General features: G+C 42.1%; 1 long non-coding RNA gene across 1 annotated transcript; it reads right to left on the bottom strand.

The window, feature by feature from the left end:
- Positions 1-140: 140 nt before the first annotated feature.
- Positions 141-20,105, bottom strand: LOC140214290 (uncharacterized). Its single transcript, XR_011891275.1, has 4 exons — positions 17,125-20,105; positions 3,134-3,220; positions 2,591-2,673; positions 141-1,084 (listed from the first exon to the last, which is right to left on the bottom strand). It is a non-coding gene; the product is annotated as an uncharacterized lncRNA (long non-coding RNA).
- Positions 20,106-20,245: the final 140 nt, after the last annotated feature.

The raw sequence follows: 20,245 nt of genomic DNA, 5'->3' as shown, positions 1-20,245 counted from the left end.
CGTGCAAATTTGCCTACGTGATGCCTGATGATTGATTGTGTAGTGTCAGATTTCCCCTTCCGCTAATGCAACGTAAGGGCGGCGGTGCTTGTGATTAGTTTTGCTAAAAGGATCAATTGCTCGATAGAATAACATTACCACACTATTGTTGCCGAAATCATAACGTCTATATCATTGCGCTGAGTAATATGTCTATAATGGGAACCGCGCAAAGAGCGATGGAACGACAATTGCTAGGCATAACGTTATGAGACAGAAAGAGAGAGGTTCGGATCAGAGAGCAAACGGGCATAGACGATATTCTTATTGACATCAAGAGAAATAAATGGAGCTGGGCAGGTCATGTAATGCGCCGCTTAGATAAGCGTTGGACCATTAGAGTTACAGAATGGGTACCAAGAGAAGGGAAACGCAGTCGAGGACGGCAGAAGACTAGATGGAGCGATGAAATCAGGAAATTCACGGGCGCTAGTTGGAATCAGTTGGCGTCGAACAGGGGCAATTGGAGATCGCAGGAAGGGGTCTTCGTCCTGCAGTGGACATAAAACAGGCTGATGATGCTGATGATGATGGATGGGAATTCGTAAGTAAAGTGAAGCACGTGCGCTATGGTTTGACTGAGCCGACTGAGTGTAAGAGTGAGGTTGAATATTATTATGCATAACATTAAGGTAAGGTTTGATAGCCTAGCTATGTTGACTAATCATGCTAAGCTAACTTGCAGGAAAATAAAATCGGTTGGATTCCATAAGGTACGAATTACGATATAATGACCGGCAGCTTACCGCCTTCCTTGAAAGCCGTACAATCACAGCATTCTAAGGGTTCCAATATATGGAGCATACACTTGGGGATTAACGAATAACTTTGAGAAAAATGCTAGGCGTAAGGCTCAGAGACAGGAAAACAGCTATGTGGATTAGAGAGCAAACAGGGGTAGCCGACACTATAGTTGACATTAAGAGTAAAATATAGAGTTTACAAACCATGTAATGCCTAGGGCAGATAACGGAAGTTGCATTAGAGTTGCAGGATGAACGCCAAGGGAAAGGAAGCGCTGTCGACGACGGCAGGGAATTAGGTGCTGTGATCAAATGAGAAAGTTGGTAGACATAACATTGAATCAGCTGGTGCGTGACAAGGGTTATGAAAATTGCTGGAAGATGACATTAGTAGCCTGATGGCTGTGGTTAACCACATTAATCGACGTGGTCATCTTGGGCAATAACCAAATAAATTGATAAATACTTAGGAGAAAAGAGAGATACCGTTTTTTTTTTCGTCGTGCGCAAGCGTGGAGGTATTTCTCTATTCCATTAGGAGTTGGCTTGGAGTAGATGACAGACATGTTTCTCATATTGAATTAACTTATCAACGCTGGTCTTCCTAATAACGCATCATAGGCATGGGAAACGCCGGTATTTCTCATTTTAACAAGGTGTTGGCCAATGCCGAAGAAATTTTTTCCAGAACTGTAAGGTCGCTCTTCAAGGACACTCGCGGACATAAGCCCGTAGCCGCCACAGCAGAAGTTGCATGACCCTCGGTAACCGTCTACGCAGAGCTCCCGAACCACACATTCTTTCAAGATTACAACTGCCCCGAATAGGTCCCGAATAGGCGTGATTGCAGATATCTCTATACATCCCTGTGCATACCCTGCCATCAGCATACTTTCCTCGATAAGCATCACAGATCTCCTTCATCGTCGTAATATCGCTACGCAGAAATATCACCACATGATTTGGTGTGTGCATTTCTAAAGTGCTTCTGAACAAAGAGCGCACAAATATAATTGTACGAATTGAAGGTTATGCATAAACATTGCGTGAATTACCTCATTGCACAGATTAAATCAAGCCATTATAAGCACCGTCGTTAGTTGTATAGCATCTAAATAAAAAAAGTTCCCTTCAAATACATTCCGGCATGTCCGTTCTATCTGGGTATAAATTCTAGTAAGGCCCAATTTTTGAAAAGTACCGGCTTTTACGTGCCGAAACCACGATCTGATTATGAGTCACGACATAGAGGGGGTCTACGGAATAATCTCCACCACATGAAGTTCCTTAACGAGCCTCTAAATCTAAGTACGCAGGTTTTGTCGCATTTCGCCCCCATCCCAATGCGGTCGCCGAGGCAGGAGTTCGATTCCGCGACGTCGTGCTTAGCAGCCGAACGACATAACCGCTAAGCAACCTCGACGGGAGAGGGAAACATTTTTGTTCTTGGCGTATCCCTCACTCGGCATGTTTTTCCTGATGGCGACACGACAAAAGACAACAAAAATGGGCCAAACGTCGACAAACGTGAAAGTTCTCTGCAGTAGTCATTGACTGCACTTTCAAGGAACGAGCAGGTTACGTTCTTATATAAAGCGGATACATTGAATTCAGTGGCGTGCTGCAGTGTACTGGTAGCTGTGGTGCATTTGTTTAACGGTCGATACGGCGACTTCGCGAGCAGGACATAAAAAAAAAGCATCTTACAGCAAAAATTAGCCGAATGAACATGTCGATCAGGGGCCACGCGAAAAGTTCTTTGAGCGTAATTAGTTCACTTCGAAAGCAGCAGAAACGATTGTACTCACCTCGTATGCTATGAAGCGGAACTTGGCCCGTCCGTCCGTCCGTCCGTCCCCGCGTTGTTTCAACCAGAAGCCACGGTGATGTCCTACATAAACGAGTCGCCAGCATTAATCCAGATACTTCGTAGTGTCTTCAAAAAAGCGGCACGCGTTGAGTTTTGGCGTCATAGACTGAACGTATTCACGAAAGCAAGTGAGCACTCTTTCGCGTAATCACATGCACTGTCAAGGCAAAATGGCAGCCAACGCGACAGCAACCCGCGATATCGTTTCAGGCTACATCGCCCGTTATTGTAGCGAATACAACCTTTAAATACAAAGAAACATTAGAAATCAAACAGCGCGAAAGAAAAGAGGTTAACACAAACACTTATTTTGCGTATGTTTACCAACAACGCGTCCAACACATCTTGTTGATAAAGAAATTGCTATAAAAATCAATTTTCCACCTGTGAATCCTTAGCGAACGCGCGATTTTCTGATCAGCAGCCTAGGAGGCCTGAAGAAAAGCTGGCCACTAGGTCCGCAAGGCAGCCATCGAGTTACCAGGTCGCTTGATTAGCTGGCCACCAGATCCACAGGGTGGGCATCAAGACAATGAGCAGCTGGAACACCTGGCCCCTAGGTCACCACCTCGCCAACGGGGAAACGAATGTTGTACAGGAAAAATGAGTCAAAGGCACATATCACATAGACACTACATGAAATTTTCATTGAGCGTGATTACTTCACTTCGAAAGCAACAAAACATGGTGTTCCATGAGAATTGTAGCCCACGAGGCAAATAGCCTCGTGGACCACATGTTGCGGTAAGGTGCGATACACAGAGAGGATGACTCTGTTCTGTATTCGGCTTGCATCCCCGTACATTGATGGTAATTAATGGGTCATTTTGTTTTTATTTTGTCAATTGCAGGGCAGCTCGTTTTAACCTTGTGGACTTGTGCTCATTGTCAGGTGTTGCGTCTTGCAATTCCATTATTTCTATCCGTAGAAGAACCTCACCCCGACATCAAATGCATGTCTTTTTTCTCTATTTCTTTTCTTAGTTGGTGTTGATACTTGCAACATTCTTTTTTTGTCTCTCCTAACATCTGACTGCCATTTCTGTATTGGTAGTAATGTTATAATGACATTTCTTCAAAGGTATTTTCAAAATCGTCCCCATACCGGTCTTGGTCTTTGCCTATGGAAACAGACAGATTGCGAGTGCCCCGTCAATAGATAAATACGAAGTGTTTCGTCCTTTTTTGACTAGCTGCTACAGCGAGATCAAAGCGCATTCACTGACGCTTGCAAAATTACTACAGCGTTCACAGTGGCACAGCAGTTCGTTCAAAAGATGTTTTTCTCCTCGCAAAATGCTTCTTGATATCAGCGATTTCCTAGGCTCCCATAATGTAAACTTCGCAAGCCAATTCAGAAATAATTTTCTTTCTCAAAGAACGGTACTATTCATTTGGGATGCTGGAATAGACACGTACAAAATAGGAAAGTCAGGGCATCACAATAAAGCCGGAGCATCGATTGCGATAGCAAATTATTAGACAGCGATAGGAAATAATGATACTATTGGCCGAATAATTTTGCAAACGACCACTTACTAACTAGATTAACAAGCATGGCGTCAGGCGCGCACAGACAGGCTTTTCCTCTGAGCAGTCGAGCAGTCTTGCGACGCAAATTTCACGGTCGACCGGCAGATGTTAATCAGCCTCAACGACGTCTTCTACCTCTGCTTGTGCTTCGGTGCCGAGACGTTTAGGCGCACTCAAGACATGGTGACTCCCGCTTTGCCGTATGGCATTGTCATATGATCCCTGATATGTTGGAAAAGACACCCCTATCACGAGATCTTCTTCAGTGAGTGAACCTCTGAGAAGGTGCTGGAGTGAGAAGGGCTGTTCGTCTGAGCTTGCCGGATCAATGCGCCCTGTTTTAAGTTCTGGGCGTAGCTTACACACGGGAAAATGCAATATCAACGGACACGTTGCAAACATAAGACTAAAAAAAGTAGATCAAGCTTCAACAAAGTAAAGAAGTTGTAGCACAAACATAAATATGCGTATTGGCGCCTGCGATCGTAGGCGGATACCAGTCTCGAAGTCTCACCAGATCTGAATATCGAAGAATCTTGACATGCCGACTGACTTAGGGAACAAAGCCATTTATTGAGATGCTTCTGCAAAATCCGGAACGTTAAGTAGCGTGTTCCTGTTTCGACATTATAGTCTCGCAGGAGAATGGAAAACACTAGAACAGGAAAAAGTTCGCGCTCTGCCATTCCCCCGAAGAGTAGCATTTTAACAGGACGATCGAGAAAGCGGAAGTACCGTTGGTAAGTCACTGTGAAGTGATGAAAAGAACAGCCGCTAAAAGATGGGACTGTTGGGAGCCCTTCGTATCCCGGGATTCCGATACCGTGCTTCTGCGCTTCAGTCGGGCCCCGTGACCTGCCCATAGCTCTCCTTATCGAGAAGGCCGGACAGATACCAGCAGTACCACCCGGCGGCAGACAAACTCCTTGACGTGAGAAACGCGTGAATCCCCGCCAGGAGCCAACCTGGCCACCTCCCAACCCCGCAAATACCGGCAATTCTTGCCAGTCGGTCACGGGACTGGTGATTAACCAACTGGCACAGTACTATATCAGTGTGACGCTTTAACCCCTAGCCACGAGGGAGACGAGAAAACATGCAGATATCCAGCACAGCGTTGCAATGTAGATGACGCAGAGCTTGTTTGAGCAAGCGAATTGGCCACAGTAGCGGATGACAGCTGGGCAGCCCGGTCGCCAGTACATTTTAGCTGTCTGCCTTGCGAGTCCGAACGAAGGCGATGCATGATGCATCAAGCGTGTTGGTGAAATGCGCATGCTTAGAGAAGTGTGAAACATCTCTATACCTACTTAAGGCTGCAAACTCCTTATAGAAGTGTGGCACATACATTCTAGGAGATTGTGCAAGAATTGGACACACACCCGGTAGGCACAGACCAAGTTGTACATACCGAGCGCGTGGATTTGTCTGCTTTGGCGCACTCCCGGTGTTATATATAAAACCAGTGAACCCAAGTTGTCTACTACTTATAGAGACAACTTATACTTTTCTATTACTTATAGAGATAAATACAAGCATTTAGCCCGTTAGAACCTACGCTACGTCGTGCTAACTCAGTTCTCTGTAACGCCCAAACTCAAGGCATCCATCACGCCTCCTACAAATGCACGTGTGCAGACACGTAAATGATAGATACATCAATTTGCAGAAGAAACACCAGCCTACAGCATGTCAGAACCTAAGCGACGTCGTGTTAACTCACTTCACCGTAAAGCTTAAGTTCGAACCATCCATCACTACCCGTGCAAATGCGCGTATACAAACTTGCACCAATATTAAACGAATATGCGAAGTACGTCATCGCGGAAAGAACGTATGTCTATAGCCCGATAGAACGTCTGCGCTGTCGGGATTACTTATATATAAAGCTCAAATTTCACACACATTTTACTCCCGCTGCACATGCACATATACAGAAGTTAACTACACGATTATTAAGCGAATTTCAAGAAATTAGTTGTCGCGGAAAACTGCAACCAGCTCATTTGTGGTAAATCACCTCCATGAAAAGCAGAATCTCGACGTATCCATCACTGCTAATGCAAACACACGTAGGCAGTTACTAAATTACATGACTATTATATAAATTTGCACAAATTACATTTCTCGGAAAAAAATGCAAAGTAGAGCCCAACAGAACCTCAGCTACGTCGTCTGACCCAAATCTCTGAAAACCTCAGCTTCGACGCATCTATCACTCCCCCTGCAAAAGCCCGTATGCTGACACTAACATCCGTTAATATTAAATGAATATGCAGAAATTTCTGTTCGAGGAAAGAACATCAGTCTATACCCCGTAGAACGTCTGCGTAATCGTGCTAACTTATTTTTCTCTGAAGCTGAAACTTGATGCATCTATCCCACAGCTTGAACGCACGCTCAAAGACAATAACAACATGATTATGAAGCGATTTTGCGCAAATTACATATTGCGGAAAAACGCATAAGCATATAGCATGTTAGAACCTCAGCTCAGTCGTGTTGGCTCCGTTCTATGTGATGCTCAAATTCGAAACATCCATCACCGCCCCTGCAAACGCACGCTTAAGCACACTAACTTATTTGATTATTGAACGAAATTACCCAAATAAATTATAGCGCAAGAACGCATCAGCCTCTAAAAGTATAGTTCTACGTGAAGCTCAAATACGAGCCATCCATAATTCCCCTTGGTAACGCACGCTTACAGGCACTACCTTACTTGATTAATAAACGAATTCGTACAAATAAAGTGTAGCGGCACAAAAACATCAGCCTATAATTGTAATGTTCTATGTGAAGCTCAAGTTCCACCAATTCATCACTTCCCCTGCGAATTCCCGCTTAGACCCACTTACTTCATTAATAAACCAATTTGGGCAAATAACTAACAGTGGACAAAAACCGTTGCAAAGCATGTTTAAAGTTACTAACTTACTTGATTAATTAACAAATTTGCGCAAACTTATTCTACCGGCCAAAAACACGAGCCTACAATAGAATAGTTCTATGTGAAGTTTAATTCGACCCATCCATCACTGCTCATGCAAATGCACGCTTACAGACAGTAATTTACTCGATTTATAAAGGAAATTGCGCTAATAAATTATAGAGGGGGAAAAAACCAGCCTATAATAGTACGTTAGAACCTCAGCTCAGTCGTGTTAGCTCAGTTCTATGTGAAGCCCAAATTCGAGCCATCCATCACTGCTCCTGCAAATGCACGCTTACACAGAGTAACATACTTGATTAATGAAAGAATTTGCGCAAATAACTTAAAACGGAAGAAAACGTCAGCGTATAATAGTATAGTTAGTTCTATGTGAAGCTATAATTCGACCCATCCAACACTTCCCCAGCAAATCTATCGCTTACAGACAAACTTACTTGATTAATAAATGAATTTCCGCAAATAAATTATAGTGGAAAAAACATCAGCCTATAAGAGTATGTTAGAACCTGCCCACATTGGTGTAAGTTGAGATCTAAGTCACGCTCAAATTCTATCTATCCATTACTGATCCTGCAAATGCCCGTTTACAGACACTAACTTGCTTGATTAAAAACTAACTTGCGAAAAAAAAATCATAGCGGAAAAAACATCAGCCTATATTAATATGTTAGAACCTATGCTCAGTCGTTAAAGCTCAGATCCATGGCACGCTCAAGTTCGATACATCAATGACTGCCCCTGCAAATGCACGCTTACAGCCACTTTCTTGATTAATGAACGAATCTGCGCAAATAACTTAAAATGGTGGAAAACATCAGCCTATTATAGTATAGTTCTATGTGAAGCTCAAATTCCACACATTCATCACTCGCCCTGCAAGTTCCCGTTCACAGAGAAACTTGCTTGATTAATAAACGAATTTGCGCAAATACCTTATAGAGGAAAAAACATCAGCTTATAATAGCATGTAAGACCCTCAGCTCAAGAGTATTAGCTAAATTCTATGTGAAGCTCAAACTCTATCCATCCATCACTCACCCTGCAAATACACGTTTAAAGTCACTAACATACGTGATTAATAAAAGAACTTGCGGAAACCATTAATAGAGGAAATAACATCAGCCTTTAAGAGTATGTTAGAACCGCAGCGCAGTCGTGTTAGCACAGTTCAATGTGATGCTCAAATTCAAACCCATCCATCACTACCCCTGCAAGTGCCCGCATATAGACACTAAGTTACTTGAATAATAAACGAATTTGAATAAATGAAATATAGAAGGAAAGCGTCAGCCTTTAATGGTATGTTAGTGCATCAGTTCAATTGTGTTAGCTACATCCTAAGCTCGGGGTACTCCTGTTCACCCAGTTCTCTGACAGGTTCGCACTGGACGCTTACTTCACTACTCCTACAATCTCACGAATACTGTCACTAATTTATATGATTTGTAGGCGAATTTCCTCAACATAGCTATAGCGGCAAAAACGCCAGCCCGTCGACAGTACACCACCGCAATCGAATTTACCTAATTTCCTGAAAAGATAAAATTCCACACATTGGTCGCTCTCCCTGACAATCTACGAATCCTAACACTGATTTGCACAGTTGATAAACGAATTTACCCAAATTACGTTTCGGAGAAAAAAAGATCAGCCTATATCCCTCTTAGACGCTCAGCATACTCCTATCTACTAAATTCTCCGAAGGGTTCAAACTGGACGCTCACTTTATTACTCCTGCAATTGCACGAATATTGCCACTAACATATGTGATTGGTTAATGAATTTGCTCAACTTAGTGTTAGCGGAAAAAGCGCCAGCATACAGATAGTTAGTACCTCACCGCATTCCTATTGACTGAATTCTCTGAAAAGCTCAAATTCCGCACATACATCAGTCTCCCTGGAAAGGTACGAATACTCACACTAACTTGCCTAACGGATAAACGAATGTGCCTAAATTACTGTTCGAAGAAAAAAAATCTGCCTATAGCACCCTTAGAGGCTCAGCATATTTCTGCTCCCTGAATTCCCTGAAGGGCTCAAACTGGACGCTTATTTCATTACTCCTGCAATTGCAGAAATACTGCCAGTAACTTATATGATTCGTAAAGGAATTCGTTCAAAAAAGCTACAACGGGGAAAACGACAGGCTTTAGACATTTAGTACCTCACAGCATTCCTAATGACTGAATTCTCTGAAAAGCTCCAATACTAGGCATACATCACTCTCCCTGCAAATGCACGTGTACTGACACTAACTTGCCTAATTGATAAAAGAATTGACCCAAATTACTTTTCGCAGAAAAGAAAACAGCCTATAGCCCCCTTAGAAGCTCAGCGCACTCCAGCTCACTCAATTCTCAGGAAGGCTCAATCTGGACGCTTACATCGCTATTCCTGCAGCTCCACGTATGCTGACACTAACTTATTAAGTAGTAAACAAACTTCCTCAACTTGGTTATAGCGGAAAAAAACTTCAGCCTATAGGCAGTACTTCACCGCATTCCTATTGACTGAATTCTTTGAAAAGCGCCAAACCGACGCATACATCACTCTCCCTGCAAATGTACGTATACTGACACTAAGTTGCCTAAGTGAAAAACCAACTTGCCCAAATTCCTTCTCCCAGAAATAAAACTCAGCCTATACTCCATATAGAAGCTCACGTACTCCTGTTCACACAATTCTCTGAAAGGCTACACTAAACGCTAACTTCATTATTCCTGCAACTGCACGAATACTGCCACTAAATTCTACAATTAGAAAACGAATTTGATCAACTTACTTATAGCGGTAAAAACGCTAACCTATAGAGAGTACCTCACCGCATTCCTATTGACTGAATTCTCTGAAAACCTCAAATTCCGCACATACATCAGTCTTCCTGGAAAGGTACGTCTAGTGACACTAACTTGCCTAATTGATAAATAAATTTAAATATTACTTAGTAGCTCAGCTAACTCCTGTTCACTCAATTATCTGAAAGGCTTAAACTGGATGCTTCCTTCACTACTCCTGCAATTGCACGAATACTACCACTAACTTATATCATTAGTAAACGAATTTGCACAAGTAATTTATAGCGCAAGAAACTCCAGCCAGTACAATTACTACTTCACAACATTCCTATTCACTGAATTCTCCGAAAAGCTCAATTTCGATGCATACATCACTCTACCTGTATATGTACACGTACTGACCCTAACTTGGCTAATTGATAAACAAATTTCCAAAATCACTTTTCGCAGAAAAAATATCACCCTACAGCGCTCCTAGAAGCTCAGCTAACTCCTGTTCACTCAATTCTCTGAAATGTTCAAACTGGACGCTTCCTTTATTACTCCTGCAATTGCATTAATGCTGCCTCTAACCTATATTATTAGTAAACGAAATTGCTCAAGATATAGCGCAAAATATGCCAGACTGCAGACCGTTAGCACATCACCACATTCGTACTGACGGCATTCTCTGCAAAGCTCAAATTCCGCGCATACATCACTCTCCCTGGAAAGGTACGTATACTGACATTAACTTGCCTAATGGATAAACGAATGTGCCTAAATTACTGTTCGAAGAACAATAATCTGCCTAGAGCACCTTTAGAAGCTCACCATATTCCTACTCACACAATTCTCTCAAGGGCTCAAACTGGACGCTTACTTGATTACCCCTGCAATTGCAGAAATACTGCCACTAACTTATATGATTCTTAAAGGAATTTCTTCAAATCAATTATAGAGGGGAGAACGCCGGCCTATGGACAGTCAGTACCTCACCGCATTCCTGTTGACCGCATCACTCTGAAACGCTCAAGTTCGACGCATACATCACTCTTCCTGCAAATGTACGTGTACAGACATTAACTTGCCTAATTGATAAACGAATTTCCTATAGTTACTTCTCGCAGAAGAAAATGAGCCTATTACCCCCTTCGGAGCTAAGGGTACGCCTGTTCAATCAATTCCATGAAAGGCTCAAACTGGACGCTTACTTCTTTGATCCTGCAATTGCACGAATAGTACCACTAACATATATGATTAGTAAACGAATTTGCTCAAGCAGGCTACAACGAGGAAACGCCAGCCTTTAGACATTTAGTACCTCGCAGCATTCCTATTGACTGAATTCCCTAAAAAAGCTCAAATTCCGCGCATACATCACTCTCCCTGCAAATGTAAGCATACTGACATTAACTTGCGTAATGGATGAACGAATTTGCCAAAAAACTTGTCGCAGAAAAATATCAGCCTATAACCCCCTTAGATGCTCGGATACTCATGTTCGCTCAATTCTCTTAAAGGCTAAACTGGACGCTAACTTCATTACTACTGCAATTGCACGAATACTGCCACTAATTATATGATTAGTAAGCCAATTTCCTGAAGTAGGTTATAGCGACAAAAATGCCAGAGTGTAGACAATTAGTATCTCACCGCATTCCTATTGACTGAATTCTCTGAAAAGCTCAATTTACAGGCATACATCACTCTACCTGCAAATTTATTTATTTATTTATTTATTTATTTATTTATTTATTTATTTATTTATAAAACCTCAAAGGCCCCAGAGATGGGGTATTACATGAGGGATGGGCTTTAACGAAACAGTGATTCGAGAGCAGCCTTGAAGTGATGAGTGTCGGAGTGGTGCGTGATGTCGGCAGACAGACCGTTCCAGTCCCTGGCGGTTTTCAGAAAAAATGATCGTAGATGAGAGGTAGTCTGCGCCGGGGGAGGATAGAGGATACACGGCTTTGCTGTGGTTAATGCGGCTGGACTGACGATGAGCTGGTAATATAGCTGAAATGTGGAGTGGTGAATGATAGAATTTGTGAAAAAGACACAGTCTAGAAATAAGACGTCGCGATTCTAGATTAGTAAGACCGGCACGGGATTTTAGTTCAGACACGCTTGCATGATAAGAATATTCAGAGTAGATAAACCGGGCTGCACGGTTTTGAATTGATTCCAGTGTATTAGATAGGTTATGTTGATGAGGATCCCAGACAGAGCATGCATATTCTAACTTAGGGCGGACATATGTAACATAAGCTAACAATTTTACTGATGGGGGAGCAAGTCTTAGATTCCGGCGGAGAAAACCGAGGGTTCGATTCGCGGCATTGGCTAAGTTAATGACATGATGTGACCAATTTAGGGTAGTTGAAAAGGTTATGCCGAGGTATTTATACGAGTCTACGGATGAGATTTCGGCGCCGTATATGGTGTATTTCCCTGATTGGTGATACTGTCTGCGATGGAAAGAAACCTCCGAGGTTTTTTTAGTATTTAAAGACATCAACCATTTGTTGCACCATAATTCAATGCGTTTTAGATCATATTGAAGCAAATGCATGTCTGAAGTGTTAGTTATGCGTCGATAAACTACACAATCGTCTGCGAACAATCGAATGTTAGAAGAGATCTCAGTAGGAAGATCATAATTGTAAATTAGAAAGAGTAGCTAGTGGTCCGGGAACTGTGCCTTGTGGTACGCCCGAAAGGACAGAAGATCTTTTAGATGACTGTGTGTTAGCAAATACAAACTGTTGTCGGTTAGTGAGGAAGCTACGTATCCAGTCTAGTACAAATGGAATAATCTTGAGACGGGAAAGCTTTAGGAGTAGCCGTTGGTGTGGAACTTTGTCAAATGCCTTTTCAAAGTCTAAGAAAATAGCATCTAAAGGTACGTTCAAGTCGAGGTTAGAGCTTAGATCATGAAAAAACAAAGCTAGCTGGGTGTCACATGAAAGACCTTTACGGAAGCCATGTTGAGCTGGGTGAAAGAAGTTATTGGATAGTAAAAAGTTTACCATCTGAGAGTAAATAACATGCTCCATTAGTTTGCAACAAACACTGGTGAGTGAAATGGGGCGATAACTAGAGCACAACGATGGAGGACCTTTTTTGGGGACTGGAACAATCTTGCCTACTCTCCAGTCTTCCAGCACCACTCCTGATGACAATGATTGCTGAAAAATAGCACATAACATCGCGCTCACATTTCTTTTGGTGTTTTTCAGCATTTTAACATTTATTTCATCGACGCCAGACGATGATGTAAGTTTTAATGAATCAATTAGTTTCTCAATGCAGTAAGGACAAAAGGTAATATCAGGCATGACTGCATGATCCGAAATAGGGGAGCGAGGTAATATGTTAACAGGTTCAGTTGTGAAGACGGAAGAAAAAGTACGGTTAAGTTGTTCAGCAATTTCGCAATCGGGAATACGATGGTTTTGATCGTCAAACAGAGCTAATGGCTGGGAGTTATTAGGGTTAATAACATTCCAGAATTTTGGGGGGTTATTTCTTAACATAGACGGCAGCGTTTGCGAAAAAGTGCGTTTTTCTTTATTTAATAGAGCTTCGAATTCGTTTTCTGCAAGGTAATACTTATTCCATGCGCCTGCGTTGTTAAATCGTTTAGCATGTGTAATCAATGCATGTGTATTGACACTAACTTGCATATTTTATAAAAGAGTTTGCCGAAATAAATTTTCGCAGAAAAAAAATCATCCTATAGCCCCCTTAGAAGCTCAGCGTACTCCAGCTCAATGAATACGCCGTAAGACTCAAACTGGACGCTTACATCACTATTCCTGATTCGGCACCTATACTGACACTAACTTATATGAGTAGTAAACGAATTTGTTCAGCTTAGTTATAGCGGGGAAACACTTCAGCCTATAGACAGTACTTCACCTCATTCCTATTGACTGAATTCTTTGAAAAGCGCCAAACCGACGCATACATCACTCTCCCTCCAAATGTACGTATACTGACACTAACATGCCAAAGTGATAAACCAACTTGTAAAATTCGTTTTCCCATAAATAAATATCAGCCTATAGTCCCCTTAGAAGCTCAAGTGCTCCTGTTCACACAATTATCTGAAAGGCTCAAACTAAACTCTAACTTCACGAGTCCTGCAATTGCATGAATACTGGAACTAACTTATATGATTAAAAAAATCTCATTTCTTGAGGTAGGTTATTGCCGCAAAAATGCACGCCTATAGACAGTTAGTACTTCACCGCATTCCTGTTGACTGAATTCCCTAAAAAACCTCAAATTCCGCGCATACATCACTGTCCCTGCAAATGTAAGTATACTGACACTAAGTTGCGTAATGGATAAACGAATTTCTCCAAAAAACTTGTCGCAGAAAGAAACATCAGCCTATAACACCTTGGAAACACCTTATAACACATATAACACCTTATAACACCCTATAACACCTTGGCAAATACATTGCCACGGCTACTAAATTCTTATCTAGAAGCCGGCATTGACATCTATGCCTTGACACCATCGGAGCTCATCTGTCTGGTGAAAACTACCATTTAAATCGCTATGGTTCCGTAAAACCATATGTATTCAATGAAAGAAATGTAATTTATTTGATGTAACCCACTGTTCTTTATTTTTTTCATTTCTGAAAGTGTTCTCTGCCACCCCTCTGCCAATATGTAAAGGGGGCCAGGGACCACTCAAGCTGCCAATAAGCAGCTTTTACCTTGGCCCCCTCCATTTGCTTGTAAATGGGCACAAATAAAATGAAATGAAATGAAATGGAAGCTCAGCGTATTGCTGCTCACTCATTTCAATGAAACGTTCAAACTTGACGCTTCACTGCTTCTGTAATTGCACGAATACTGCGTCTAACTTATATGATTAGCAAACGAATTTGCTCAAGTAACATATTGCGGAAAAAACTCCAGCCCGTAGACAATTAGTACCTTATCGAATTCCTATTGACTGAATTCCTTGCAAAGCACAAAAGCAACGCATAAAACCACTCCTCCTGCAAATTTACGTATACTGCAACTAACTTGCCTATTGGATTAACGACTCCGTCGAAATTACTTTTCGCAGAAAACAAAGTATCACCCTATAGCGCCCTTAGTAGCCCAACTAACTCCTGTTCACTCAATTATCTCAGAGGCTCAAACTGGACGCTTACTTCATTACTCCTGCAATTACACGAATACTGCCACTTACTTATATGAGTAGTAAACGAATTTGCTCAACTTCGTTATAGTGGAAAAAACGCCAGCCTGTAGACAGTTAGTACCTCACCGCATTCCTATTGAGTGAGTTCTCTGAAATGCTCAAATTCGACGGATACATCAATCTCCTTGCAAATGTACATACGTGTACTGACACTCACCTGAATAATTGATAAATGTATTCGCCCAAATGTCTTTTTTCACAAAAGCAATATCACCCTATTGCCCCTAGAAGCTCAGGTAACTCCTCTTCACTCAATTCTCTGAAAGGCTTAAACTGGACGCTTACTTCATTACTTCTTCAATTGCACGAATACTGCTACTAAATTGCATGATTAGTAAACGAATTTGCTCAACTAAAATATTGCTGGAAAAACGCCAGCCTATGGACAATTAGTACCTCACCGCATTCCTATTGACTGAATTCTCTGAAAAGCTCAATTTCGACGCATTCATCACTCTCCATGCAAATGTACGTGTACTGAAACACACTTGCCTAATTGACAGACAGATTTGCCCAAATGACTTTTTGCAGAAAAAATACCCTATGGCGCCCTTAGAAGCTCATGTAACTCCTGTTCACTCAATTCTATGAAATGCTCAAACTGGACGCTTACATAATTACTCCTGCGATTCCACAAATACTGCCACTAAGTTATATGACTAGTAAACGAATTTCCTCAAGTAAGTTATAGTGCAAAACACGCCAGCCTGTAGACCATTACTTCCTCACCGCATTCCTATTGACTGAATTCTCTCAAAAGCTCAAATTCGACGCATACATCACTCTCCCTGCAAATGTATGTATACTGACAATGACTTGAATAATTGATAAACGAATTTGCTCTAATTACTTTCCCAGAAAAAATATCACCCTACAGTGCCCTTAGAAGCTCAGGTAGCTTCTGTTTACTCAATTCTCTGAGATGCTAAAATTGGACGCTAACTTCATTACTCCTGCCATTGCATGAATACTGCCACTAACATATATGATCAGTAAAAGAATTTGCTCAAGTTATAGGGCAAAAAACGCGAACCTGTAGCCTAAGTACCTCCCCACATTCCTATTGACTGAATTCTCCGAAAAGCTCAAATTCGACGCATACATCCCTCTCCCTGTAAATGTACTTGTACTGACAATACCTTGCCTAACTGATAAACAAATTTGCTCAAATCACTTTTCGCAGAAGAAAATATCACCCTACAGTGCCCTTAGAAGCTCAGGTAACTCCTGTTGACTCAATTCTCTGAAATGCTCAAATTGGACGCTAACTTCATTACTCCTGCAAATGCACGTATCCTATCACTTAATCGCTAAGAAAGGGCGTTGTCTTTAATTATTAAGCATAAGTTAAATTGGCCAATGGCAAGTTTCAAACAGAGGACCTCTGGCACAAACAGCCCTTTTTATTTAGCTGACGTTTACTTTAGTTCATACAGCCACTACATCTATGATTCGTATACTTCGTGTAATATTATTTTTAAATCGCATTCCTTGCTTTGTTCGCCCCTTTTTCTTTATTCTTTATTGATGCACTTTTCCGCTGAGCTTGAAGGCGTTACTTTAGGGGCTCACAAGCTTGGAAAAAAAAAATCTTCATTCACATTACACGTTTGCTCAGACGTCTGTCGCTTATGACAAAACTGTTATAAGTTTTTCAATGAACTTTCCATTCTGACTCAACGCACGTGTACTATTTTATTTTTCCTCAAGCGATACTTCACTGAATGAGTTCCAATTTACCCAGATTGCATTTTTTTTTTCTGTGGTACCATAAAGAAGTGGCATAATTGTCGATGCACTAACGATAACCACTTATTAGTGTTTTTTTACGCTTTATTGCTAAGGGTTATAAGGAATGTTTGTTTACTTAAGTTTATTGAGCGTAAAATAATTTTTTTAGGTAATTACCTTTGTAGAGCGAAAGGCTGCGGAAAGATCAAGACGCAAGAAGACACGTCTTCGATGCGCTCACCTTGCTGGCCTAGCTAGTAGAGTCGGTCACAGCACGGCCTCCCACGCCGGTCCCGGTGACGATGCACGAAACGCCAGCATCGCCTTCGCTTGAGGGATGGGTACCCACCACGACCCGTTCGATCTCTGCCCGTTCGCTCACGGCACCATTGAAAAAGAAGAGACATGGCACGGGTATGTGAGAAACACGGTGAAAGAAATGAGGACGCGATACCCTCGGGTTCTGTTCTTGACACCGTAACCGCAGCCATGACCTATTGAGAAAAAATACCTATAAGGACATTAGGACGCTATAGGTCATCCGGTTCTTCTCATTTGAGTTAGTATAGTCAGCTTGGCCCGAGTTGTTTAGGCATATATACAAACGGTCTCATTTGAGTTAGAAAGACATCGACACTTGTGGCGTTTGCCTCTACTATGACCGAGTCAGGTACAGCCTAGTTATAAAAACGACAGGACAGCAAACCCCGTTTGTGCCGGCCACCGCTAGCATGCCTTCTCTCTTTTCGTCATCTTGCAAAAGCAGGCGTGTATTCTGTGGTGACCACTTATGGAGATAGTTTCGCGAGATTTCGCGAGACTCGGCACCGGACTCATTTGTGTATACGGCCGGCACTGTTCTTTGCCTTGCGTGAAGATAGTCAGCTTGTCAAAGTGCCAGAAAGTATCTCGGTCGCGTACAAAAAACAGGCGAACGCAAGCGAAACACACAAACACAGCGCCTAGGTCCGACAAATGAATAATTCCGTAAAAAGCAAAATAATCTGTCTCATCAGTGCGAAAAAGCAAAACACAGGAACAAAGCGCAATATGGTAGCTTGTGTAGAAGGACCTAGGCCCAGATTCCGTAAAGTCCATGATACCGCAATTCCTGACGGAAGACAACCGAACGCATGGGATGCTAACACATGACAATCCCAACCGCCATAGTCTTTCAGCTCGAATACAGCTTTCGCCTTCGCTAATATTATGAATATGCAGGCTGTGACTTTCATTGAACTCTCGGTGATGACTATTTATGGAAGCTGGAGGCCAACACCATGTTCTTCTGACATTTGGCTGATGCTCATTTTACGTTAGCTTAATGCAGCGTGCAAATTTGCCTACGTGATGCCTGATGCTTGATTGTCTAGTGTCAGATTTCACCTTCCGCTAATGCAACGTACCGGCGGCAGTGCTTGTGATTAGTTTTGCTAAAAGGATGAATTACTGGATAGAATAACCTTACCAGACTATTGTTGCCGAAATTATAACGTATATATCATTCCGCTGAGTCATATGTCTACAATGGGAACCGCAAAGAGCGATGGAATGACAATTGCTAGGCATAACGTTAAGAGACAGAAAGAGAGCGGTTCGGATCAGAGAGCAAACGGGTATAGACGATATTCTTATTGACATCAAGAGAAAAAAATGGAGCTGGGTAGGTCATGTAATGCGCCGGTTAGATAAGCGTTGGACCATTAGAGTTACAGAATGGGTACCAACAGAAGGGAAATGCTAGAAAGACTAGAAGAAGAGACTAGATGGAGCGATGAAATGAGGAAATTCGCGGGCGCTAGTTGGAATCAGTTGGCGTCGGACAGGGGCAATTGGAGATCGCAGGAAGGGCCCTTCGTCCTGCAGTGGACATAAAACAGGCTGATGATGATGATGAATGGGAATTCGTAAGGAAAGTGAAGCATGTGTGCTATGGTTTGACTGAGCCGACTGAGTGTAAGAGTGAGGTTGAAGATTATTATGCATAACATCAAGGTAAGGTATGATAGCCTAGCTATGTTGACTAATCGTGCTAAGCTAACTTGCAGGAAAATAAAATCGGTTGGATTCCATAAAGTACGAATTACGATATAATGACCGGCAGCTTACCGCCTTCCTTGAAAGCCGTACAACCACAGCATTCTAAGGGTCCCAATATATGGAGCATACACTTGGGGATTAACGAATAACTTTGAGAAAAATGCTAGGCGTAACGCTCAGAGACAGGAAGACAGCGATGTTAATTAGAGAGCAAACAGGGGTAGCCGACACTATAGTTGACATTAAGAGTAAAATATAGAGTTTACGAACCATGTAATGCCTAGGGCAGATAACGGAAGTTGCATTAGAGTTACAGGATGAACGCCAAGGGAAAGGAAGCGCTGTCGACGACGGCAGAGAATTAAGTGCTGTGATCAAATGAGACAGTTGGTAGACATAACATTGAATCAGGTGGTGCGTGAAAATCGCTGGAAGATGACATTAGAAGCCTGATGGTTATGGTTAACCAGATTAATCAACGTGGTCATCTTGGGCAATAACCAAATAAATCGATAAATACTTTAGAAGAGAGATACCGGTCTTTTATCGTCGTGCGCAAGTGTGGAGGTAGTTTCTCAATTGCATTAGGAGTCGGTTCAGAGTAGATGACAGACCTGTTTCTCATATTGAATTAACTTATCAACGCTGGTCTTCCTAATAACGCATCATAGGCATGGGAAACGCCACTATTTCTCATTTTAACAAGGTGCGTTGGCTAATGCCGAAGAAATTTTTTCCAGAACTGTAAGGTCGCTCTTCAAGGACACCCGCAGATCTAAGCCCGTAGCCGCCACAGCAGAAGTTACATGACCCTCGGTGACCGCCTACGCAGAGCTCCCGAATCACACATTCTTTCAAGATTACAACTGCCCCCAATAGGTCCCGAATACGCGTGATTGCAGATGTCTGTATACATCCCTGTGCATACCCTGTCATCAGCTTACTTTCCTCGATAAACATCACAGATCTCCTTCGTCGTCGTAATATCGCTACGCAGAAATATCACCACATCATTTGGTGTGTGCATTTCTGAAGTGCTTCTGAACAATGAGCGCACAAATATAATTGTACGAATTGAAGGTTATGCATAAACATTGCATTAAGTTACTCGTAACACAGATTAAATCAAGCAATTATAAGCACCGTCGTTAGTTGTAAAGCATCTAATAAAAAAAATTCCCTTCAAATACATTCCGGCATGTCCGTTCTATCTGGCTATAAATTCTAGTCAGTCCCAATCTTTAAAAAATACGGGCTTTCACGTGCCGAAACCACGATCTGATTATGAGTCGCGACGTAGAGGGGGCTACGGAATAATCTCG

This window comes from Dermacentor andersoni, chromosome 11 (genome assembly GCF_023375885.2).
Source record: "Dermacentor andersoni chromosome 11, qqDerAnde1_hic_scaffold, whole genome shotgun sequence".
In the NCBI taxonomy this organism is placed as follows: Eukaryota; Metazoa; Arthropoda; class Arachnida; order Ixodida; family Ixodidae; genus Dermacentor; species Dermacentor andersoni.
Note: the sequence above shows the minus strand (reverse complement) of the source record. Positions and strands in the feature narration are given on the sequence as shown.